A 27,347-nucleotide genomic window follows, 5' to 3' on the forward strand; every position below is an offset into this window, starting at 1 on the left:
CTGGTTGTCTGTGTGGCTAGAATAAAACATTATACATATTTTAAGATGCCAGATACGCTACCCCTTAATTTTTTCATTTAAAAATTACAACCGCAATACATACTTGCAGTTCGGTTTATCACTGCAGTATCTTCTAACAAAATAACACTATGGGCAATTGGTTGGTTAATAATGTTAGACAAGCCATGGGTGGAATAATGGTAAATGAAAGACATATGGTGTGGGTTGGCAAATGCAATGGGAATGGGGTATTTTTTTTCCAGCCATGCTGTACTGTCATAGAAAACTGCGGGTATACTGTATAAATGAATGACACAGCACACAACATTGGTGACTGGTCCATGACCATGGCTAGTCTCTTGTGATCTTAACCGTTAAAGCATGAACAGGAATACAGCCTTTTCAACAAACCTACATGGTGAACATTATTTATAATACTAATTTACTTGGGCCTGCAGTCTTCACAGTAGACAGTGGAGTACCAAAAATTTGTTATTCTTAGTCTTACTCTGACAATTCCACAAGATATATAGGAGAGAGGGAAAGATTACCAACAAAACAGAAGTTAATTGAACTAAAGACTAGAAAAAAAATAGCTACCAAAAAAAGAAACATGTAATAGAAGGGAAAAAAAGATAATGCAGGAATGAAACACAAAATGTAATTCATTGTGCTTTGTACAACTGATTTGAATACTTTCCTTGTCACCATGTGGAAGCAAGGCAGCAGTAAGGGTGTCAAAGCAACTTTATTTCCCACCAGCAACACCAGCTTCTAGGCAGCAACTCCCATCCTGGAACCCAAAACCATCATTAGGGAAATAATAATAAATAATAGGACTTACTGGGGTTAGCAGAGCCCTTGGCAGCTGTGCTGGTGGTCGGCACCTCCTCTTGACCAACCACTACCGGACCCTCTACAAAGTCCATCTTCTTGCCCTTGGCCGTTGATGTAAGATAAAAAAAAGCCATTAGTGATTCAGTTAATTTTCACAAAATGTTTGTGACTGGCAAACATTCACATAATTGTACTTCTCTAGACAGATGACCTATATTTCTAGTTACAAGTCTATTGACTATTGTTGCTTTGCCCATACTAATCCTAAAATCCTTATTTCAAATTTTCTTAACAAAAACTGCATTTAAAACTAATGCATTGCAGTCAGTGATCTTTGATTTTCTTCAAATTTTTCAAAGCCCTTGATGGACCAATTTGGTCTCCCTATTTTCCAATGTGTAGATACATACTACCCATCGCTGTGAAATGGCTTGGAACTATACGAGCTACATAAAGTCACAGAGAGAACGCTAACTCACTGCCATCACTGATTCACTATGGTGACAGGAGGACAGTCTGCAATGGCTTCTTAAATAATCAGCCAAACGAGCACCAATGATGAGTACAATAAGGTAACACAGAGCACCTGCTAGGCAGAAACTAGAAACTGGATCACATAGTATTAATATTCCAACATAAACTAAACGTAACTTACCTCTGAGTGTGTACAGCATGCAGTTCAGAAACAAAATTTGGGCACTGTAGAACACAACAAATAATTAATTCTCTCTGAGCCCTCGAATTTTGACGCCTAACAGGTTGAGTAGGTCCTGTTCCCAGTCTAAGATTTCTGCCAGCAGTGCCTCAGCTGCTGGATGGTGCGCCGAACCTGGCTGGCATGCCGCATGCACTGGTATGCCCTCACCCAGTGCAGCTGGTGCTCCAGCAGAGGATATCAGCAGCCGGGACTACCGTCTGCTGCCAGCATAGAGAGGAGGTGGCGCTGCACAAAACAACAAGTGCTGCCACCTCCTCCTTGCTACAGATGGCCCGGGGCTGCACACCTAGGCGGCGGCACTGCTCGCAAGGTAGATGACCATCTTCCATGGCGCTGGGTGGGATAAAGAAAGATAAGAGAAGAAGGAATAGAAAGGAAGGGAAAGAAGAAATAAAATAAAAAAATCACAAAAACAGCAAAAAAAAGTAAAATACATTAAGACACACACTATATAATAAATAAAAATGAGAGGTCGATAGGTTTGATAGGGAAAGATTTAAAATTAGGCACAGCACCATAGCAGTGAGAAGAAAAACAAGACGGTGGCGCCGATGCTGACCACATAGTGCTGTTCATGTGTGATTTGCAACGTGAGGATACATTCCGCGTTGCACATGGCAACGTACACAGGCATTTGCCAAACCCCGCCCGCATGCAACACTGCGCGTAGCGTGGTGGTTTTTTAGCCACTTCGCGGAGTTCCGCGTAGCAGAACTGCACAAACTCCACCCAGGCCTAATGGAAACCAAACTCTTATCTCTGAGAGCTCTCTTGGTGGCAACAGTACCACGATGACCTTCGTGAGACACTTTAATTATTTTCTGTCTCAAACTACCGGAATTAGGATTCTCAACCCTCACAGTATAGTTCTAGACATTTCATCTTTAACATTTTTGTACTGTTGGTTTTCACCATTTCACCATCATTGGTGAGAGGTTGAGCTTGTCGGTTCCATGACTGATGTGTAATTAAATCTTTCAACTTCAGCTTGTCACTATCATGGCTCATGACAGGGATCCGAGCGAAATAAATGGGAACTGCCATATTTGACCTTACAATGAAATTAATGTAGGCTTCAGCCGTCTTTGATGGAGTACTTTGACCTTTTATAGGCACTCTGGAAAAGTAGTCCACAGATTCCCTGGATGATGCACAATGGTATAATCCTATTCTTGTTATCTTATTTCCAACCGTTCAATGCAAGAAGGCATCTTGGCTTTTGGATTGCCAAAGATAGGCAATAAAGTTTGGTGATCAGTTACCAGGTGAAGGTGTGGTGGTGAGCCTCAGCAAGGCCTACCAGTGCAAGGGGTACGCCCTTCTCTGCACAAGTCCTCAGACCAATAGGATAAAAGTTGGCACAGAAACTAGAATAGAAAAGTCAAAGTTTATTAACCTCATGAGGTGGAACTACATTCACACAACACCCTTCGGCAATGTGTGAAGTAGCACAATGAATGGAAGGAGCTTGGTCCTTTTATACCCACACAGGGGCTCAAAAGAAGGCGGTACAAGTACAAGAAGTAGTTTTTAGGCACATATAAGGTCATACAGAAAATGCACAGTCCGCAAGTGGAAGGAGCTAACAGTTGCTAATTCTGGTGAACACATCCTGACATTTACAGACTAACGTCCTCTTATCAAAGGGGCTACCCGTTAGACCATATAGGCACCCGGGAATAAAAACTAGACTTTTATAAAGTGATGCCTATGGTACCAATTCTCTACATCTATTGCTCAGACAGATACCATGAATTAACTGTCTTGAATTTTTTAACCAATAAATCCAGAATTAATCAAAACATCAGTCTCTCTGGCTTCATCCAATCGCTATCTAATCAACTCAATAAATCAAATACAACAACATTTGGTTTCTTTCAACTTCCTTTAGTCAACCAATTTTTTGTAGAGTTTTTCTCATATTGTATTTATCATTTCTTTTCTATTTACTTCACCATTTGTTGTTTACATATATATATACATTCAACTTATAATTTTCATTTTGTTTTTTACATATATATATATATATATATATACATTCAACTCATAAATTTGAATCTATATACATTTTTACACATTATACATACTATCTACAGTCAAAAACACAAGTACAACGTACAAAAAACACGTTTGTTAGGTGCCCACGGTTCATAACAAAGGAAAGGAAAGGTATAGCACATATTTATCAACCTTATTCCTTTTTCTTGGTCATCACAAGGTTCAACCGAAAAGAAGCCTGGGAAGAAATAGCCCTTTATACTTCCCTCTCAAATTGCGGCTCTTAGAAAACCAATTGATTTAGTTTTATCTTTCAGTGATGCCAACATAAACTAAAGTCAACGCGTTTCAGCCTATATTGTTTTAGGCCTCTTCAGGACTTGGGCAGCAACCAAATATATTCTCCAAAGGTGTCATGGTGGCTCACCAAGCACCACCGGACGCTCTGCACTCAAATTTTATGATCATGCATTCCAATTTTTTCCGATCATATATTAATTAGCGACCAGGAATGTGACAGCCTGACTCCATCGAAGCGCCCTAGAAACCCTGAGACTGCCTCCAAAGTAATTGAGACCACCCATGTAGAAACTAGACCAGTACATACAAAAAGTATAAAAAATTATTTAAACGGGGTAAAACATAGCTGCCGCTGAGGGCGGCCCTAGAGGAAGATACCTTGCCAACACAGAAAATTGACCCAACAGGTAGACGATCTAGATACGTTTCTAAGAGACGCCCCAACTACATTATATGACAGAGTGGCCCTAATTGAGGAGACCTTAAATTAATGTCCAGAGATCTTGACGCATCATGACACCAACCGCATGGTAAGTAAAAAAGCAGGATTAACAACAACCACGTGTAAGGGTAACACATAGACAGCTTACACAATCAGCCCCTATAACAGACATACAATCTGTAGGGCCTTACAGCAAATAGTGCCTAACCACAATAGGATCAAAGCCCCTAATAGAACCAACAAGGACCACACTTGATCCTACTTAGTTGATATAAATAGAGCTAACATTACAGGAGATAAAAACCCTCAGGACCACAACATCACCCACCTTAGTCATAACTATTTTCCCATGCCCTTATCCCAAAATAGGCAACAGCCAGAGTTGTCCCATTTGGACTTACCCCCAGCAGCCACCCCATACACAATAATTCTGGCTAACATCAATGGTTACCGGTTCAGGTAACTGAGTCTTGGGACACTCTGAGGAATACATCCCTATTTTGGCTGGGCACAAAAACCAGAATAACTGAGGCACGTTTTCTTGAGTTCAAGATGGCCAGAAGAGTTAGCTGGATTGGTAGAGATCTCAAAATCCTTTATGGCGACTGTGTGGTTTTAACATTTAAAACTCCACACCTAGTCCAAAGCATCTTGAGGAGAGCAGGACATCACTTTTATCACGACCCAGGGCATCAATATAGTGCCTTTGGGCTACTTTTACCAACCACTGACAGACACATGCACAAGACCTACCAGTAGGGACTACCACAATAACTTCCACTATACATATAATGTCCCGGTTAGCAATCGATTTGTTAGCCTCCAAACCTTTGATGAAGTAGATTGACTAAACACGACAGGTCTATGCGTACACTCATTAAGAAGGGTAGTCAATACGTAACACCAGAGTCACAAATGCACACTCCCCACCATGGAATAATCCCTGAATCAGGAACTTATTTAGATACTTTAAAAAGGTTTCCACTCCTTACCTGTTCAGTAGCTGGTACCACGCCCCCCACCCATGGCACAACAGCTACCCAAGACAAGTGTCCAAATTCTGCAACACTTCCCATAGCCCTACCTGACAAAGCTAGTGATATGAACAACACAGGCAGTAGTAAGCAAGATCTCTGTCACTTGTTATTTGGAATGTTGCAGGTTTATGTTCCAAGCTTACCAACCCGCTATGACTGGACTTTATAGGGAACATATTGTGCTATCAGGAAACCTGGACAGAGGACACTGTGCATATTAATGGCTAAAACACTTGCCACACCGCTGCGGTACCATCTGAGCATGGGAGACCCAAGGGTGGGCTATGTACATACTTATCTAATTATGTGAATCTAAGCACAATCGAATTGAAGAAATCAGAAACATATTATCAACTTATTATATTTTGTATCGATATGTTGCACTGTATTGTACTGCTAAATTTCGATATCGTGCCGTTGGATCAGATTGTGGGGCTATAATGAGGAAATTAAGTAATGATTTAAAATGCAATGTAAATGAAATTACTAAAGATGTGTTAATAATATGGGGTGGGGATTTTAACTCTGCACTGTGCTCGGATATGGTGGGGTATGTGTGGATTTACGTCTGATGATGGGAACAGTTATACGCACTTTCCGCATACAAACTACGGGGAACATCTAAACAAAGTCATGTTCGCGTCTGATCTAGGATTTGCTAACAAGTTATGTACCCCTGCCAGTCCCTCTTAATTTCACATTCAATGGGAGTGGGATCTACTCGACCATTGACTACATATTAATGTCAGACACAGAACTAGACTCAAGTCTTTTACCACCCATAAAAATATCTTGAGTGATCATTTCCCATTAAGCGTATCCTTTTTATTGTCAAATAAGGCGACTCCAAGGGTAAATCGGCCGATACTGTTCAGAATATAGTTCTGAACAAAATTAATGGCTATTCTTTACCCTGTGCCCTGGTGGATCCGATGGAATTCACAAAGAAAGTAGTGACCAAGTGTGAACTTGCCCTCCTAGCTTGCCTTGACGAGACACCCCCATGCTGATATTTTACAATCTTTCTCAAAGATAACCGGATATATCAAGAAGGCCTTATTTATGGAGAATACAAATTTGCATATTAGGAATCAAGGCTAGTTTGATGCTAAATGTACCAAAGTATATACTAAGTTGAATCACTCCTTACACAAGCCAATTAGGAATATCCAAGATATCTGAAAGGCTAGGGGGAATGTAAACGTGCACTTAAAAAGCACAAGGGCACGCTGAGAGAAGAAGCATGGTCAGCTTTGCATGAAGTCACCTTAACTAGGGACTGGTAAGTAATAACGGGGTAAACCCTTGATACTAACCGACCTGGGTCAAAGTGTAATTACAAAAAAGTGGTCGGCTATATAACATTTCATAAAACAAACTTTGCAATGAATGCTTAAAGTGGTACACAAACCATAGGAATTTCAGGGGACTGAATTTAATTCAGCTGTATGCAATGAATATTAATTTCATTCACATATGATAAATCTCTCATTACATCACATACAAAGTAATTACTAACATAGTTCATATAGTCATCACTTATTATAGTGCTCCGTAGGTGTAAAAGAAAGGGGTTCAAACAGATGGGGTAGGGTGTGATTGGAATAGATGGAGGGACAAAGAAAAGGAATTGTGTCCTGTAAACAATTCTACATCAATCTAAGAGCATTTCCAGTCTTAAATAGATCACAAGGTTCCCTAAACAAACATTACACGAAATCCATCTATGGCTAATTGTAATTTGACGTGTATGTTGAGAAAGAAGGACTGTTGACGTTTCGACCCCCGTGGTAAGGGCAGGTTATTCCTCAGTGTGGGGTCTTCATCAGGACTATAAGGGTTGTGAGCACCTAAGGAAATAAATACGGATATCACTCAGTTGATTAATTAAGGGGAAGCGTCTATGAATGGCCCACAAACATGTGTACCTACATTAGTTATGGCGTTAATGATGTCCCAGATAGGTTGGAGACTTGCGCCGTTGTGTTGATTCTGTGGGAAAAATGTCCCATTAGGAAGGATAATGAAGGACAACCAAGTGAGAGTGAGTGTCTAATATGACAAAGACACTTACTTTGTGTTCTCCTTCAAGAGGGAACTGAAGGTTTATGGCGTATATGGAGTCCTAGGTGAGTTGGAGACTTGCGCCGCTATGTTGATTCTGTGGGGAAAAGTACCCAATTAGGAAAGATAATGAAAAACAGCCTATAAGAGTGAGTGTCTGGTATGGCAAGGCACTTACTTTGTGTTATCCTCCGAGGGTAAACACGAGGTCCGGGTCGTGCCTGGTAACGACGTGGATCAATAAGAGGTGTGGATCAGTCACACCATCTGAAAAAATTAATTAAAGGGGTGAGTGGGACCTTGCTGGTGAGCTTCCCTAGTACAAATTAATTCTACTGGTGCAGGGGGTTTATTTGAAATAAAACAATCTCAAACGAGCTTAAACACTGAGTACCCGCCCATCTGTTGAAAAGGGGGTTAAAATGGATATAGGGTGAACTGCTTCGTATTGATAATGGGAGCAGTTCCTGTATCGAGGGACATTAAGTCTGTAGGTTAAATACTAATAGATACACGTGGTGGCTGTAGAGTGAAAATGGCTACATCCCACGTTTAAACTTACGAGACCAAGTCCAATGCTACGGACTAATGGGTGTGCAAACGTCGGTATTAGAGCTCCGTGGAGGGGCCCGCTTAACTGTGCATATGCCGGATTCAATCCTGGGCGGAATGCATCGGAACCATAGTGTTCCGTGTTGATAAGCCACACAAGGGGGTGTGTCTGTTGAGGGCGGGACCGCAATACCACGCGGTGCTGCAGCTAGCTGCTCATTGTGAGGGAGGGTCCCGACTACGCATGCGTAGGAAGAGAGACACTCCAGTATTCCGTCATTCTAGGTTCTAAAGCCGGTAAAGATTTCGGAAACGGCATATTGTATAGTGTTCCAAGGAATGTGGGCATCTCTCTGGTCTATCACATAACATGAATGAATTAAATAACAGCGGTCCATAGTGTAGTACGATCTGTAAATTTTGTGTCATACATTGCATTGACATTTCCAAAAATAAATAAAAATCATATATGCAGTTAGATCAATCCATTTCTGAAAAAATTCAAAAAACTCATCACATACATCTTATTCCTTACTTCCAGCATAGAACGTGGTCTAGTATATTCAAGATACTTTATCAACACGCAACTTCAATACACTTTAAGAATGTGGGGCTGTGATGTTCTACATATAAAGACCACGTGGAGAGGATTATATGATGTGATAGTCTATCAGGGGTCAGATGTCAGGCCCGCTAGTTGTGAATAGGTAGTATCAAGTTCATTAAGACCATTGTCCACAGTGTCTAATAAATGCATCCATTTACATTCTCTCAGATTGAGTAGCGCATTCAGATCCCCACCCCGTGGCCCAATCACAATTTTCTCAACTACTAACCATTTGAGAGATTCGGGAGTGTGTGCTTTTGATACAAAATGCTCCACTAGAGGGGAGCCAGGTGTCTGACATCTTATCCGGATACAGTGCTGTAGAATCCACTTCTTTACATGTTGTTTAGTTTGTCCAATGTATACCAAGTCACAGGGACAGACTATGGCATAGATTACGTCATTGGTGTTACAATTCGTCAGGGATTTGAGAACCACCTTGTGATTACGATATGTCCACATCTTGGTCTCTAAAGTTAATGGACAGGCTTTGCATTTTGTACATTTGTAATGCCCTACGACTTGGGGAAGATTCCAGATGCTTTGTAGGGTGGGTGTTGCAGGAGTTTCTAAAAGTGAACAAACTACTATGTCCCTGATATTCTTCGCTTTTTTAAAAGCATGCATCGGGGCTTCTTTGCAATCGATGACATCTGACACCAAGTTCCAGTGTTTATTCACTGCCTTCTTGATCAGGTTACTCTTTGTGCAAAAAGTGGTTACGCATACAATCCGATCTGGGTTGACAGAGCGTTCTCTAGGTTTGAGAAGATCTTCTCGTACATTGAACCATGCCCTCTTTCTGGCCCTTGTCACGAGTCTTCTAGGGTAACCCCTCTCCATGAGTCGGCTGATCAATAAATCAGACTCCTTAAAATAGTCCTCTTTGAGTGTACAGTTTCTCCTGACCCGGAGGAATTGGCCAAATGGTAGATTGTCACGTAGGCTCCTCGTGTGATGACTTGAATACCGTAACAAACTATTTCTTTCCGTGGATTTTCGGAACAGGGTGGTGTACAAATGGCCACTTTGGACTTTAATGGTGATGTCTAGAAAGTAAATACAAGTGTTACTCATGCTCATAGTAAATTTAATGTCCTGTGATTGGTTATTCAGCCATGCAAGGAATAAGTTCAATTGTGCTTCATCCCCGGTCCATAGCATCAGGACATCGTCGATATAGCGTCTCCACATCCAAATATTGTTTTCATAGGGATTTTTTGATGTTAAGATGCAATCCTGTTCGTAATCCGCCATGTATAATATAGCCAAGTCCGGAGCGAAAGCAGCCCCCATCGCCACTCCCTTGCTTTGGATAAAGAACTCATCTTGAAAAGTGAAGAACTTTTTCTTCATTGCCACCTCCAGAAGTTCAATAATGAAGTCTGTTGGTACCTGGGTGGGTTGGGTTCTTCCGTCCAGTGCTCTTCTCATCGTGGCCAGGGAAGGATCTTGTGGAATGCTTGTGTATAGTGAGACTATATCAAGAGTTACCAGCAGTTGTTTGTCTTGGTTGAATGCGATGCCATCTACTTGGTTTATAATTTGCATGGTGTCACGGACGTAGGTGGGAGTATTGACAGCTAGCGGTTTTAGAAAAGTGTCGACATATTTACATAATGGTTCCAGCAGAGACCCACACCCCGATACAATTGGTCGTCCAGGGGGTTTTAATAGGTTCTTGTGGATCTTCGGTAGGGTATATATCGTTGGAGTTCTTGGCTGTGCGACATTCAAATATTCATGTTCCTAAGAGCTAAAAAAAACGGCATCTTTTCCTCTTGGTGTGATTTCTTGGATTTTCAATCTGATTTCCCTTGTGGGATTGGTATTGATTGAGGTGTAACTAACCCCATCTTGGAGTTGGGAATAGATCTCTTGTTTATACTGTTGAACATCTTGCAGCTCTATCGCCCCACCCTTATCCGCGGGCTTAGGTGCTCACAACCCTTATAGTCCTGATGAAGACCCCACACTGAGGAATAACCTGCCCTTACCACGGGGGTCGAAACGTCGACAGTCCTTCTTTCTCAACATACACGTCAAATTACAATTAGCCATAGATGGCTTTCGTGTAATGTTTGTTTAGGGAACCTTGTGATCTATTTAAGACTGGAAATGCTCTTAGATTGATGTAGAATTGTTTACAGGACACAATTCCTTTTCTTTGTCCCTCCATCTATTCCAATCACACCTTACCCCATCTGTTTGAACCCCTTTCTTTTACACCTACGGAGCACTATAATAAGTGATGACTATATGAACTATGTTAGTAATTACTTTGTATGTGATGTAATGAGAGATTTATCATATGTGAATGAAATTAATATTCATTGCATACAGCTGAATTAAATTCAGTCCCCTGAAATTCCTATGTTTTGTGTACCACTTTAAGCATTCATTGCAAAGTTTGTTTTATGAAATGTTATATAGCCGACCACTTTTTTGTAATTACCTTAACTAGGGACAACACAGCCTTCTGGAAGGCACTTAAGCCCCTTTTCTGGCTACTCAAGACGTACCCACTATTGAGATGGCCATAGTGGAAGATCAATGGGTGGAACATTACTCTAACACTTTATAACCATCATCATCATTTAATCTTTATTTCGGCTCATTTCGGCCATAAAAGATGCATTACAACACAATACATTATGCACAGTGAGTACAACATACCAATTGGGAGCAGAATATATACATTTAAACAATTAGAACAATAAAAATCATCCATATTAAAATAGGCATAGTAATTAAAAAAACGAATATTATTACAGATATCACCAGCCTGTGTCAGGGCAACCTAGCCTGCATCTAATGTACACACATTTAATTTCTATAGATCAAGAGCCAAGTTTTTCCGTGTATAACCAACATTCAATAGGAATCTGCTAACACAAAACACTGTAAGGCGTCCAGTGTCAGTTTTAACAATCCTATATGCTTCCTGATATGATCGAATACCTAAGGCTTTACACAAGGGTTTGATCAATCTTCTCCTAGATCGGTCATAGGCAGTACAGAAGAACAATATGTGACTGTCGTCTTCTCTTAAGTTTAATTGACAACATGTACAATTTGTGCTTTTTGATTGCCCTGAGACCTTATCCCATCTAGCTAGTACTGATTTTGTTTTAAGTATGCCATATCTAAATTTTAAGTACAGGCTTTTTGCTAGGGCTGGTTGTATCTTGTTTAAAAATTCTTCAAACAGTGGAGTGTACTTAAAATCAAGAAAACTGTGTGTAATGGATCCACATGAATGATTATTTAGGTAATTGTGTGTTATGTAAAACCAAAATTGGTTCTTAACCTGGATCTTACATCTTTGTGTCAAACATGCTGGATCGTCCCAGTAGTGAGCAAGGCCTATCCGATGGAACCAATTATTAACATGCTTAAGCCAGGGGTTTGTATTATGAACATCCAGACTCTTGACTTCTAAGATACCTTGTCTATAATCTGCAAGTTCAGGAGTACTCCAGAGTCTGACCCAGAACAATAACGGCCTAAGTAGTGCAATATGATCTGTTCGTTTCATGTTTAGATCCATAAACAATGGTACTAGTGGGGTACGTTTGGGCAATCTCAAAAGCCTTCTAAAAAAGTTGTTTTCATTAATCGTAAAGATGTTACCTGCATTTATGCCCCAGATTTCTGCTCCATATAAAGCACCAGATTGAGCCTTGAATTAAAAAACTTCTAGTGCTTGTGAAATGGACTTACTTAGACTTGCCCCATGGCGCTTTATAATAGGTAAAGAGCTCTGATTAAATATAGTTTTACTCTTTTCAATTTGCGTGCTCCATGAGATTTTTGAATCTAGGGAAACACCCAGGTACGAGAAGTTTGAAACCAGTTCGAGCCTTTGGTTATTTAAAAGGAATTGCCCTTTAAAAGATTTGTGTGGATTTATGGACATACATTTGTTTTTTTTCGCATTTATTTCTAGGCCTTTTGAGTCACAGTATATTTTGAAAGTGTTCAAAAGGGTTAGAAGGCCCATGGGCGTTTGCGAGATCAGGATTGTATCGTCCGCAAATAAAAGGGATGGGACCCTCACACCATTCAGCTTTGGGGAGTCATTACTGCAACCATCTAAATATTCTGGGATGTCGTTGACAAATAGAGAAAAAATTGTAGGAGCCAACACACATCCTTGGCGGACTCCCCGTCTAATAGGTATGGGTTCTGTTAATTCCCCTTTCGGGCCCCAACGCACTCTAGCAAAATTATTGTCATGTAATCGTACAATCTGCTGGAGTATACAGGTTGGTAATCCCAAATCAAATAAACAATCCCATAAACGATCCCGCAAAACTAAATCAAAAGCTGCCCTAAGGTCAACAAAAGCTACATAAATATGTCCTTTTAATAAAAAGACATATTTCCAACAAATGCAACAAAACCTAAAAACCTGATCTATCGTACTTGTGTTCCGTCTAAAACCTGCTTGGAACTTAGTAAAGATCTCGTTCTCATCAATCCATGAGTCCATCCGGTTTAAAAGATGCCTTGAAAAGATGTTTAGTAAAATGTCTAAAAGACAAATGGGACGATAATTAGAAGGATCATATCTTTCTCCCTTCTTAAAAACTAAAATGATTTCTGCTCCCCGCCAACTAAGTGGTAAGTTCCCACCGGTAACTAATATGTTAAAAAGCTTATTTATATATGCCGCCCAAATACTGGTCTCATGTTTGTACAAGTCCCCAGGTATTTTATCTAAGCCTGGAGCTTTGCCGTTTTTCACAGCAATTATTGCTGCCTCGGTGTCCTCGAGACTAAACTCTATAATATTTGTTGATGGCACCACCCATGAGCTATTTCCAACAGCTATTTTATCATTATCTGGGGCTTTATACAAGTGGGTAAAATGGTTAACCCAAGTTTGTTCATTAATGAACACATCATCCGGTGATCTTCCCCCAGTATTCTCGTTGGCAACAAGTTGCCAGAAACCCACATTATCCTTAGCTTTAACAGCTGTTAGCATGTTCTCCCAACATTCCTCATCCCAATCAGTTCTAGCCCTTTGCTGCAACCTCCTATATTCTTGCCTTAGGGTCCTAATTGCGTGTGGTGTATTGCTCTTGATTGCCTCTAAGAGTTTACGCTTACAATTACGACATTTTATAACACATATGAGAAATCCATGGAAAACCCACAGCCACAACACGAAATACTGCCATCTGTTAACTGCCCAATGGATGTCCAGTTTGCATTAGAAGAGGTCAATTGCGCTATTATGGCAAGTATGGGTGGAAAAGCCCCTGGGCCAGACGGAGTCCCTGTAGATCTTTATAAATCTAATCTGCCACTATGGGGCACGCTTTTAACCCAAGTAATACCAGCATGCTGCTCTTCTCATTTTATAACAACCTGGTCCGAATCAATACTGGTCCCACTTTGTTTTTAAAGTGACCACCAGATCCCTGCATGCTATTCGGCCTATATCATTGTTAGACTCCATGGTTAAGGTGGTGGGGCACATTATACTCAACAGATTACAGGATTGGGCTGAAGACAGTAAGGTAATATCAGAATTACAATTTTGCTTCCGTCAGGGCCTAGGCACAGTCGAGCAGGGTCTAAACCTAAACATCCTTCTAGGGAAGTATGACCTGGCTAAACAGGTCAGGCTATACTAGCGTTTGTAGATCTTACGGCAGCCTTTGACTGTGTCATACAGGGCAGGTTATGGAAGATTTTGGAGGACTTGGGTGTGGAATACTTAAGGCAACTATATAGTGACGCAAAGGCAAGGGTGCGTTATGGGACTAGTGAGGAGTGCATGGGCAAATAGAGAGAGGGGTTGGACAAGGCTGCGCTTGGCTCCCTTTTTATTTACACTTTATATTAACAAACTAAGTCAAGTACTGGCGAATCAGTGGCAGGACCTGCCAAAAATTGCCAAACGTCCCATACCTGCCCTACTGTATACGGTCAATGCTGTATTAATGTCACATACGCAAATGGGGCTCTGAATGGTAGTGACCAGTTTTTCCTCGTTCATGTGTTATTTGGGTCTCAGAGGGAAAACCTCAAAAACTTCTATCATGAAATGCGTGGGAGGTAGTACAAAATGTAGAGACATTCACATTGACAACTGAAAGGTCGAATGTACCAAAAGATTTTCCCATTTAGGCATTCTTTGCGATCGTAAGGGAACATGGTCCCAGGCGGTCTAAGCCAGGAAATTAATGTTAATGATAGCCACCGCCGCCTTAGTCAATTTCTCTAGAAAGCTAGGTAGACGACCTCCTGTATTGCACATTTACCAGGCAAGATGTATCTCCGCTGCTATGTACAGTGAAGACATCTGGGGCTATGCAGATTCACAGAACCCTACAGCTAGTTGAGAAGGCCTTTTTTAATTTCCTGTTGGCAGTCCCATGCAGTACCTCTTCTTACACATGCCATTCTGAGCTAAGGATGCCGCATATATCTGACCTTATAAAAACAGATCCCGTTTTACTAGGACCCAGGATATGGACCACAACAAAAAACAATTTTAACCGGGATATTTTAATTGACCGTCTTAAACTAGAGCGGGTCTCTACCATACCATAGCTAAAATATGTTTAAAACTTTATTAATGATCTTGGGGATCCCAAATATTATGATGACCACAGTTCCATGATTACTGTCTCTAGAGAAGATCTTAAAGGAAGCTGTTTGGTGCTTCTTGACACCTTTAGACTCTCTGCAGAAATAGTGAAGCCAACAGTATTTTGCAAATCAAATTATACTAACCACCTTTAATATCCAGCCATATCTCAAAAACACTCACAGCGGATATGATAGATTCCTATTGACCCGATTAAAATTAGGGACCTTTAACAGATTAATAAGCTTCCCTAGTACGAATGACTGTTCCAGAGACATGAGCAGGTGCTCATGGGATTGTTTCCCAACAATCCACATTGCACGTCCTTTTATTCTGTACATTTTATTCTGTACAAAGAAAAAAGTGGATTTTACAAATCCTAAAGTCACTCAGCTTCAGACAATGTTGCCCCGCATTTATAGCATTGCAAGCTCTAGAGAATGAACATTTTATAAGGTCACTACCTGTATTTCAAAAATACGTGATCAAATGTAGGAAAATAATTTTAATATGAACTTTTCATAATTTTTTCGTTCATGTGCAATAGGTAGTCACAGGAGGGTGTTTTAATTCGAATTTGTGATTTTATTTTTAAGATGTTCTTAAGGATGTACAGATTGTAACAATGTGTGATATTATGTGCTTTCATGATTATCTTAAAAGTAATCAAATAACGTTTTTATTGATTGATGACGTTTTAGAAAAGTTCTGCAGCCAATGACGTACCAAAACTAAGGGGCCTACGCCCGCCCGCCACCGTACCAGGAAACGGGACCGACGGTTATAGGTACGGCAGTCCCACCATGGAAATTAGGATGCCACCGCCATGGTGGCGGTGGCATTCCGCATATATTGAATTGTGGCGGGCGGTTCTGTAAACAGTACCCGCCACAATGCAATATATGCATGTCGTGCATTTGCATGCACAACGTGGCAGGCACAGCGCGGTGCCTGCCACATTGTGCATTCAAATGGAGGGGGCCAAGTGCACCCCCAACCCTGGGGGCCCGCAACGTGCCCCTGAAAGTAAACTCCGCCTGGCTTTTCATGGAAGGGCAGGGCTGCCATGGAAAGCCCTGCCCCGCAGCCCATCCTAATATGGATGGCAGTGTCTTGCAGTCACCGCCACCATATAGAAGCCCTTTTCCGCCCGGTCGCCTGTCCGATCGTTGGAAAACCGGCGGATGGTCTTTCCGTCCGCCAGGGTCCCCACCACCATCGTACTTTGGCGGGGGAAATGGTAGGCGGGCGATGGAAAATGGCGGGAGGATCGCCACCGCCAGACGGGCGGTGGCGATCCGCCCGCCATCCAAATAGACCCCTAAGTCTCATATCAAAACAGACCGACGTGTTGAAATGGTAGTAATATATCTGCAATCTTCTTGGAGTTCCAACTGATGATAACCTTTATTTATTTCAAGGCGAGAGGACCTTTGCACCTTTTAATTCCGTTATCATGGCAGCAATTTGTGCGCCTGGATGTTGTATTTGTTTAATTACCTTGTTTGCTTTGCACATATCAACACATATGTGTACAGCTCCGACAGTGTCCTTTTTGGGCACTGCCACTTTAGTAGAAACCAATGGCTTGGGACCAGTTAAATGCTCAATAATGTCACGCTTAAGTAATGTTTCAAGTTCTTTCTCCGCAGCTTCTTGTAAATGAAAAGTAACTCCTCTATGTCTCTGAACAACAGGACCAACATTGTCATTATTATGCAACTTTACTTCCATAGTCTTAAGCTTTCCCAAATCATGAAACAATGAAGGAAATTGGCTTACTATTTTGTGCTAAGCATTCGTATTGTGATTCACAGAAATTAGTCCCATAGCAGCGGTACTGAAACTTAGCAGACAGGCACTTGCCATTGTACCTTGAAGCACATGGATCGGTGCTTGCACCTTAGTTTTCTTGTATTTCAGTGTCGAGACAAATGAACCTCGACTTTTTATGGGCGTCGATGCAGCCCATGTGTACACACTTTGGTTTTTGAAGGCGTAATTTGTGACAATGGAGACAGTTCATCTTATTAACTATTCAGGCATTATGTTTATCAATGCACCACTTTCGATGATGAAAGATATTGAGCAATCATTTATTTTCAATGTAATTTTTGGACAATGTTTGTATGACTTTGATGCTTTGGCATGTCGACTTTACTTTGACTGACATGTTTCCTCACATGTAGCCAGTCCGACATGCCTGAGGTAAGCATCGACACGGCGGAACAGTCTTCCTCGCTTTCACGCGATATTGAGGCGGACAAACTGTTGACAATGATTTAGATTACAATCAACTTCATTCAGTGTCATTTTACGTCAAATGATGTCGCTGCTTGGCCTTCTGGGGGTACTTCAAATGTTGCCTGAGAAATGTTCCTTTGGCTATTTTGTCTTAGCGCTTTGATGTACTTACTTTTTCCTTCTCTTTACTAACCTTCACAAAATGGTTCTTTTTCCCACAGCCATTACATATCTGTCTAAGGGTGGGACATTTACTTTCATGTGGAAACAAATATCCACATCTAAAACATAACTTCTTTTTATGTGTAGACATCACTTTATGTCCTTCAATCTTTTGCTTTGGCTTACTTTTTATACTCAGGACTGATTCACTCTGGGCAATTCTGGCCTCTATGTCAGCGGCTTGTCTTTCAGCACACTCCCCCGCTCTGGCAGCCATTAACTCTCACTCCAGACTAAGAGTTTCTCTCAGCATTTGTCATCTGAAGGAATCTGACGAACATCCATCAATAAAGTCGCAAAGCTTTCTCGTTAAACCCATCAAATTTACGGTGTTTGAGCATATCCAGTCTCTCCACAAATTCGTGAATGGTTTCACCAACTCTTTGACGTTCTTGACTGAAAATGTATCTTTCGTAATCAACGTTTGGTACTGGATTGAACTTGAGATTCTGCATTTCTTTTTTCTGACAGTATGTCATTTCTACGTCAGCTCGGGGCATTTTCTATAGGACTTCTTTCACACCATCCCCAGCAAGATTTTTTTATAATCTCATCAAGTTCATCAATGAAATCCTCAAATGTCACTGTCCATGCAGTCCATCTATCGCCAATATTCGCTTTTTGGCAGTATTGAAAGGTGGTGGTGGTTTCAGGAACGCAGCAGCGTTGTAGACCAGTGTAGAAATTACTGACACCTCAGGGGGATCCCTGTGACTTAGGGTCTGCAACTTGTTTGTGAGGCCTTGCGATGTATGGCCTCTGACTCCTCTTTAATGAGAACTGGAAATGTGATTCTCTTCACAGCTATCTAAAAAATGTCACTATTCCGAGAGTCGTTCTTTACTCCTTATTTTCTGATGACCTGTGAAGTTGTTCTGAGTCCCACTCGCCAACTTTGTGAATGAACCTCCTTAGGTATGGACTGCTCTGTAAGCACAACCCGAACACTTCTCCTTGAACCAACTTCACTGAGTGATATAGCAGGATGCTTCTTTTTAAGGTATTCAGTAACTCATCTCATTCTCTTCTTCTAAATGTCAATTTGCATTTTGGTTGATCTCTGTCTGCAGTGCTTCTGATCGCAGTGTTTTTTGCAATTTATGATTATCAGTGGCTACCCTTTGTAAACCTGTTTAAATCCGCTTTCAGCGTTTATAATTCGTGTAATGTACACATTTATCTCGAGTGGCATCGCAGTACCTTTATGTGTAGCTTGACCAAGGGGGTTCTCGACCATCAAGGTGTAGATTTGTGGCAACGCTTCCGTTGTCTTCACTTGCTTTACAGCGCCTGGAGTTGCGCTTTGACTCCATGTGGATGAAGTGCAGATTTTGTTGTTCGACACCAGCACGCATGGCACGCACAAGTAGTTTACTTTGACCGAGGCAAACTCTCTGGGCGAGCATGGGTGTTTTTCGGGTTACTTATCCCCTATCTCCTCGCCATTTGTAGCGTCTTCCCAGCCTGGGTACCTGTCAATGACAATGTCCCAAACAGAGCTTGGTATTACACGCTTTTAATCTGCTGCATGTAACTGCAAACTCGATATTCTAAAAACAAGTTTGCATGGCATTGCGCTCTGACACCTACATCACAGCTCTACGGAGTTGATTAGGAGCCAAAAGGCTTCCATTATAGAATATTGCAAGACACTATACTATTGACTTTGACAATGCTTGTTTGCCAGTATTGTTTTGGGCTTACACTTGAATTACAAACGTTTCTTTTCTCAAGTGTACATAGTGATGCCTGTCCGATAATTATAAAATGTGGTTTTCAGCAGAAACTGCAGTTTGTTACCGTTTAAAAATGTATATGTGAAAGGTTTTTCTAGCTTTCTAATGATCAGAAAATGACACTATAGAACATCCAGAAAAGGTAGCTATGTATGCTTGTGATGATGGCGTGCATGATTTCCTGTATTGCCAAGGAAACAAAGTTATGCGCCACGAGGAAATTAAACTTGTAGTCCGCACGTTACCAAAGGAGGCGTGATAAATTTCAAAACATTACATACATAAAAGTGCATTTTAATTTATGGACTACGTGTGAAGGAGAGGTTTTCTTTTTGAAAACTGAAATGTTTTCAAACTGAAATTGCCATTTTGCAACCACATGGGGGTAGTAAACTCAAATGCATTTCCTGACCAAAGCAAGCTATTGCTTGGCTTGTTTCTAGTTTGAAAAGATTGGTAAGCGTTTGGAATGGACGCAGATAAAAATAACCCCCACGCTCATGAACAGCCTTATTTCATCTAGCTTTTCTTCACCAGCTACAGGGGGCGTTTGATTGTTCTTTAGTTATTTTTACGGAACATGCTAAGGTAAATTGCATAAATGTTACAACGTGGCAGGTTTCGTGCTTGTACTGTCTTAGTATTTATCTACTGCGATTTAGTTTGCCGTCGTTTATTCTGGTCAAATCCTGGTCTAATCCTTAGTGTTGCAGTTCTGTTCTTTTGTTTGCCTTTTGAAACATGAGGCGAAAATGTGTTAAGTCAAACTCCTCAGTTTAGAAATGAAGATCAAAGGAAACTTGGATGGAGCTAAATCCAGAAGAACCGGTCCAGCTGTAGGCTGAGTGCATATGATTATAGACGCACAAACAATGCTTGTAAAATCGTGTTCCACTGACGCAAATAAAATAAAACTTTTCTTGGACGTCAAAATGTAGCATTACAGGATTATCTCTGCTTTCTGTGCTAGATTGCTCTTAATGGTTTGACATTGTCAGTTGGACATAGCTTATGTGTTGTACCTTTTACTTTTTCCTAATCATTTATAATTAAGCCACAGCATCCTTTCATGACCAAGGAAATGGAAAAAACTGCAAGAAAAAATACCTTAGACCTACACAAAAGGTAGAAGCCGTTTAAGTTCAGCCATCATTTATTCTCTTTCTGAATGAAATGTTGCCTGTGGCCACCTTTTGTCCAAGGACATTGGTAGAAATTTCAGATTACAGCAACTGGCCTAGTTTGAGCGATTTTATTTGAGAGGAAACAATAACCTTGGCAGAGGATTTTAGTGCATACAGAGCTGCCTAAATTAACTTGTTTGGGAATTTAATGAATGTCTTTATAAAACACATTTGTAATTTGATCCTTAATTATGCACTCATTTTCACAAAAACTTCCAGATTCTATTTTTTTTTAATGCAAAGTTTTCCTCCCTACGGTGGCCTCTGTGTACTTTGGTTGTGGGTACATACAAAGCATGCAGATCACAGGATAGTGCTTTGCACCACCCCGTATTCAAGAATCATTTAGTCCATCTGTTAAAGATGGTCGTGTACCAGCAATGCCCACCATTACATATGTAAAAAGATGGCAAAGCTTTATAAGATCAGATCTAAGAGGCATTTGTGAAGAAGGCATGCTGATCTTGAGTGTCTGACCAGCCAGGGCTACAAGGACCAACTGATGGGGCATGACTGAAAGAGAAGAGAATTAAGTAAATGCAATGGTCTTTAATGTTTTTCCTGATTTAGCAGAGTCATCCCGCACTCTCATATGCAGTGGTTGGCCGGTTCCTAACCGTTTTTCATTCAGTCAAAAATCTTAATTTGGCCAAAGAGCCATAAAAGACAATCAAATAAAAACAATACAATAAAACTATATTTTATAAAAGTAAAAAAGGGGGGGCGTGTCCAAGATGGCGGCATGGTAGGACGCAAATCTGTGTCCCTCCGGCGCTGCCGCACATTAGCTTTGTTTTAACCCCGATCCCTGGGGCCATCCACCCACGATTTGTGTAGGTGAGCCTGCCGAAGTGTGCTTAAAACCTGTGAGATACTCGCACGGCCGCATTGAAGCTGTGCCGCCGCTTCCGAGCCTCGCTGTCTGTGCGGCCTCCCCGGAACTGAACGCGGGCTGGTGGTGCGACGGCCATGACAAGACTGCGAGCTGCGGCTGAGCGGCAGGTACACGCCAAGTGTGGAGAATCCTGTTGTGGGTGCGAAGCGACCGTTGGTGTGCGACGGCTGGGTGGCTCTGGGAGCGCCAGGTGAAAGCTGCCGGTTGCTGGCACCTGGAGCTCCTCCCGTGAGGGTTACCCGGAGAACAGCGGGGCATCTGAGTGCTTTGCCTCTGGTAGAGTCTATTGTGGAGGCCAGCGGGTGCAGAAAGTACCTCCTGGATCAGGAGCGGCATTGTCTGTAGCTGGACCGGGAGGCCTTGTGTACTCTCACCCGCCCAGCAGCGTAGGGAGTGGGCCGACGCCGCGGCTACGACAGTCCGCATCTCTGCGGAAAGCAGTTGAGCAGCAGCGCTGTGGAGGAGGCGGCGCCAAGAAGCAGGGCAGCGATCCATGGAGAGGTGGCAGAGCTGCCATTTAAGGAGCCGATAGCCTACGAGCTGCGGTGATCAGGGGCGGCTCTAGGCTCATGGGGGCCCTGGGCAGGGAGCGTAGGTAGGGGGCCCCGGAAGCGGGGTCCGGGCAGGGCGGAGCGCGAAGGCCATTGAAGAGGAGGGGGTCAGGCTGTTTGGAAGTGGAACAGAGCCGGAGGCCGCCAAATCCCTGCCAGGGGCCGCCACGCAAATATGTATTCATCCTCTGAGGATTATTATATTAAGGATATATATTGGCGTGGTGGCCCCTGGGGGTTGGTGGCCCTGTGCAGGTGCACAGCCTGCACATGCCTAAGGCCGCCCCTGCGGTGATACAGCGCTGGCGAGAAGCAGGGTGTGTGAAGACAGGAGCTTCTGGCTACTCTGTTCTTTGGGGCCTGGGAGGCGGAACAACGTGAGGATCAATATAGAAATTCAGAGAATTTTTTACAGAGAATCAAAAAAGAAAATCGGAAATGTTTTAGAAATGCAGTGTTTTATTCACAGTGCATTCATATCATCATAGTAGAGTTTTTTTAAAAACACCAAAATATATAGGTATTTATCATTTGTTCATGTGCCCAAAGAAAGAAAAAGGAAAAAAGGGGCGAGGTAGAGTTAATAAAAGGGTTGTGACTCACTTTACATTCAATTGTGACATAAAGCATACATTTAAATTCATGTATAAATTATTCATCAATGATCCCAATCAATCGGGGTCGCATACAGTGTACATAAGTTTAGAACATTGTTGTATATTCAAGCTCCTATTAAGCTGTATAAATCACGCTGATGGTAGGAGTTGACAAAGGTAGATAGCAGTCTACGTTTCGACCCAAGGTTTTGTAGGATGGTTGATCCTTACAGCGCGGGTCTTCATCAGGACATGTGGGGGAAGGGGGGATGGGCAAACCTCCTAGGGTTAGAAAAAGTAAAAACTAATTATTCATCAAGGGCTACAAGTCCCTATTTAGCCGTAGCGGAAGATACCGCTCGGGAAAATGCATTAAAAACACTGAGGACTAAAAAGGGAAACGTGTTATCAACAAAGATGCAACATATTTACCTGCCGTAAAGTACAGGTCAAAGAGTAACAGGGGTGGCCAAAAATGGCTCCGGAATGATCTGAGGGGATCGAAAGATCGAAAAAAAGGGTCAGGATCGTTACGATTACACAGTTCGGTGGCCAACAGTAGGTTGGGAGATAGTTGCGGGCTTTACCTTATTTTCTGAAAGACGGCTGGGATAGTTCAACAGTCCGTATCTAAGAAAGGAAATGAAATAGCGGGACCAATGAATTGTCCGTTCACCATTGAGTAAGGGATCAACAGAGATTTGGAAAAAAGTTCGCAGAACCAGCTTACCCGTAGGCATAAGTTTTGCCGGGTCCACAGGGAGGTCTCGAGGTCGATGGCGTCTCCCGTAACCAGGAAGTAAGGCGGGAGGGGGCGTGGTAACCTTAAGTATGCTGCAATGGAGTGGGAAAAAAGACTACTTCACGGCGGTTGCTAGGTGACCATCCCGTTGTGGGAAAGCATCAGGTTGTTTTTCTTGTCAGCGTTAACCTACTGACATGGCGGTTTAAATGCATGTCATAACATATTCCAAATTTAGGAACAGAAAATTAATTACAGTAACATGATTTCGCTAGATCGCTTGTCCGCATGAACCTACCGACATGGTGGTTGAATGCATACCAACTCACAGAGTACGATCAAAGTGGAAGACAGATTTTTAAGGATGGAGTGAGATTTTTAGATTGACCAGAGAGCCCCTCCGAGTGGTGTATTACGTTGCACTGAATTACTTTCCTGCATGAACCAGCCAAACATGGCGTTTTAGATGCATAACACATTCCAAATTTGAAACAGCCAAGGATTTTGGTAACTGATTCCACTAGATCGCTTATCAGCATTAACCTACCGGCATGGCGGTTTAAATGCACGTCATAACACATTCCAAATTGAAGAGCAAAAGATTAAGATAAAATGATTTTGCTAGATCGCTGGTCCGCATGAACCTACCGACATGGTGGTTGAATGCATGCCAACTCACAGAGTACGATCAAAAATGGAAGACAGATTTATAATGATAGAGTGAGATTTAGAGATTAGCCAGTTGAGCAAAAGTGTTTTCAGATTCATTGAGCCCATTTTGTACAGAGTCAAAAAAATTAATCCATTTCAGTTCCCTGACATTAAGAATGGGGGCTATGTTGCCACCCCTAGGGCCCAGTTTCACCTGCTCTAGTATGACCCACCTCAGGCTTTCAGGTAAGTGATTTTCTTTATTGCAGTGTTCTACCAGGGGGGCTCCTTGCACCTTGCACCTGACACGGCTGCAGTGTTGTAGAAACCGCACTTTTGCTCGTTGCTGTGTCTGTCCAACATAAGGTAAGTCACACGGACAAATAATGCAGTATACCACATTGGTGGTGTTGCAGTTGGTATGTGACTTAAGTGTTACTCGTAGTTGTTTATGAACAAATTCCTTTGTCTGTATGGTCGCAGGGCAGGCCTTGCAACAACCACATCTGAAATGACCCACAATAGGTGGAAGGTTCCACATTGAAGTGATAGTGGGTTCATTCTCAGTTTCAAGGAATGAACATACCACGTGATCGCGAATGTTCTTAGCCTTTTTAAAGGAGTGTAGTGGTAGGTCTTCACTGTCGAGGTCCTCTGAAATTAAGCTCCAATGTTTGTTAATGGCTTTCTTGATTGAGTTGCTTTGGGTCGAGAAAGTTGTTACACAGATAAGGCGCTTTTCATTATTTCGTTTTCGCTCATTAGGTTGTAGCAAAACTTCCCGGGGATTGAACCATGCTCTCTTCCTGGCTTTTTTGATCAGGCGCTTGGGATAGCCGCGTTCTATCAGCCGTTCCATGAGGTTTTCGGATTGCTCCCTATAGTCCTCTTTCTTGCTGCAATTGCGATGGATTCGCAAGAATTGCCCAAAAGGCAGATTGTCCCTCGGGCCTCGTGGATGATGGCTGGAATATTGGAGTAATGAATTTCTCTCTGCCGGCTTCCTGAATATCCAACATACGTATGTGGATGAGATATATAGATGATATTCTTTTAATCTGGACTGGAACAGAAACTGAAATCAATGATTTTTTCATCTGGCTTAACATGAGGTCACAAGATATCCAATTTACCATTCAATTTGATAAAAAAGCTATCAATTTTTTGGATATCTCCATCATCGCCGAGGAGGATGTATTACACACAACTCTATTCAGGAAGCCGGCAGAGAGAAATTCATTACTCCTATATTCCAGCCATCATCCACGAGGCCTGAGGGACAATCTGCCTTTTGGGCAATTCTTGCGAATCCATCCCATCCCTTTTGCGTGAAGTGAAGGCTTGTTTAGTCAACTGCCGCTCCCTGCCTAAACACGCTAGTGACATCTGGCTCTCCCTCTCTACTAATGCCTGGGACCTGCTGTTCCTCACGGAAACTTGGACCAAAGAGCACTCGCACCCCGACATCGCCCTAGCTGTCCCCCCGAACTATCAATTTGCTGGGCTTGATAGACCGGGTTCTAAGACAGGTGGAGGAATAGCTATCATTCTCAGAGCCCACTGGACAATCTCCTCTAGGAAACTAGACAATTTGGGCCCCATTGAAGCTATGTATTTTTGTATTTCCGAGGCAGCTCTTCTTATCTGTGCAGGGGTACTTATCTACAACCCCCCGAACACCCCCCCCACTCATATTACGGAATTAATATCAAGGTTAGCTGACCTCTCACTAAAACACTCGCACTTTACTGTCTTGGGGGATTTTAATCTACATGCAGATGACAGTAACTGCACTAAGGCATGTTCTTTGGTTGAGACCTTGGAGGGTTTCAACCTTCTGCAGAAAGTCGTTGGCCCCACACACTCGGCAGGGCACACGTTAGATCTGATCTTCACTAACCTCCCCGGTCTCTCCTCCGGTACCCCTCTCCCTGTGACTTGGTCAGACCATTTTACGATCCCTTTTAATCTAAAACTCGCCACGACTCTGACCTCAGTTTGTAGGCCAGAGAGGACGGGTAGAAAGTGGTTTAAAGTAACACTCGAGGAGCTCGAGCCCGCCTTAGCCAAACTGGAATGGCAACCCTCTGCTGATATCAATGAGGATGTGGCTAACCTAAACCAATATATCATCACGGCCATTGAAAATATCGCCCCCCTCACTACCCTTTCCTCAGCCAGAACCAAGCCCTCTGCTCCCTGGTTCTCTCAGCTGCTGCGGGAAGAAAAAAGCAAATGCAAAAAGCTTGAACGCCTCTGGCGGCGTGCCTATGATCCAGGTGCCAAAATAACGTACAGAGGGGCACTAAAAAATTTCCATAAACTTAAGCAAACTGCCATGAGGGAATACTTTGCTAGTAAAATCAAAGCGGCAGATAACAGCGCCAAGGCACTCTTCCAAGTTGTAAAAAACTTCACTAATCCCCCTGCCCTTCTACAAAAGACAGAGCCCTGTCAAGAACTCTGCGACAATCTATCCAATTTCTTTCATGAGAAAATTTCTCTCATCTATGCTACTTTTAATACAGGACTCAACCTCGATACAGATGTCACCCCCCTTACTGACGTCAGCCTCGAGGACAAGAGGTTTACAGCGTTCAAACCCATCACCTTAGATTCTGCACTATGAAAACTCCATCTATGTAAATCAGGCTCTCCCCTAGATCCGATGCCTGCCCACGTTTACTCCACAGTTGCTCCTGTGATCGTGCAACCCCTATTATCAATATGGAATTCCTCCCTTAGATCAGGACAATTTCCGGACATCTGGAAGCAGGCAATCCTCATCCCCCTGTTAAAGAAACCCGACGCGGACCCGGCTGTCCTCAGTAACTACCGTCCGATATCCCTGCTACCAAAACCGGCCAAAATTTTGGAAAAAATAGTACAGGAACAACTAGCGGACTATATTGAAAACCAGAACCTGCTGCATGACTCGCAATCCGGTTTTAGGACCGGCTACAGCACGGAGACGGCATTACTAGAGGTGGCGGAGACGGTGCAGGAAACCGTGGACAGGGGAGAGGTGGCTGTTAGTGCTCCTCGACCTGTCTGCGGCCTTCGACATGGTCTCCCATGCCATCCTCCTGGGGAGACTCCGGGAGATGGGGATTCACGGCACCCCTCTGGTGTGGATCTCCTCCTTCCTCACAGGCCGCACACAACAAGTCTGGTGCCGCCCTTTCTGGTCCAGGGATAGGAAACCACTCGACTGCGGGGTGCCCCAGGGCTCTACTCTTGGCCCCCTCTTTTTCAACATTTATGTGGCACCCTTAGCAAAGGTAATCGAGTCTCTAGGGGTAAAAGTGATATCGTATGCTGACGACACTCAGCTTATCTTCTCTTTTAAAGATCACTCACCCTC

At 42.5% G+C, this 27,347-nt stretch overlaps 1 protein-coding gene across 1 annotated transcript in view; it reads left to right on the forward strand.

Annotated features, from left to right (window-relative positions):
- Nucleotides 1-27,347, forward strand: part of PDK3 (pyruvate dehydrogenase kinase 3) — a 1,449,910-nt gene that overhangs the window by 136,703 nt on the left and 1,285,860 nt on the right. The gene's annotated exons all lie outside the window — the stretch shown is intronic.

This window comes from Lissotriton vulgaris, chromosome 8 (genome assembly GCF_964263255.1).
Source record: "Lissotriton vulgaris chromosome 8, aLisVul1.2, whole genome shotgun sequence".
Classification (NCBI taxonomy): Eukaryota; Metazoa; Chordata; class Amphibia; order Caudata; family Salamandridae; genus Lissotriton; species Lissotriton vulgaris.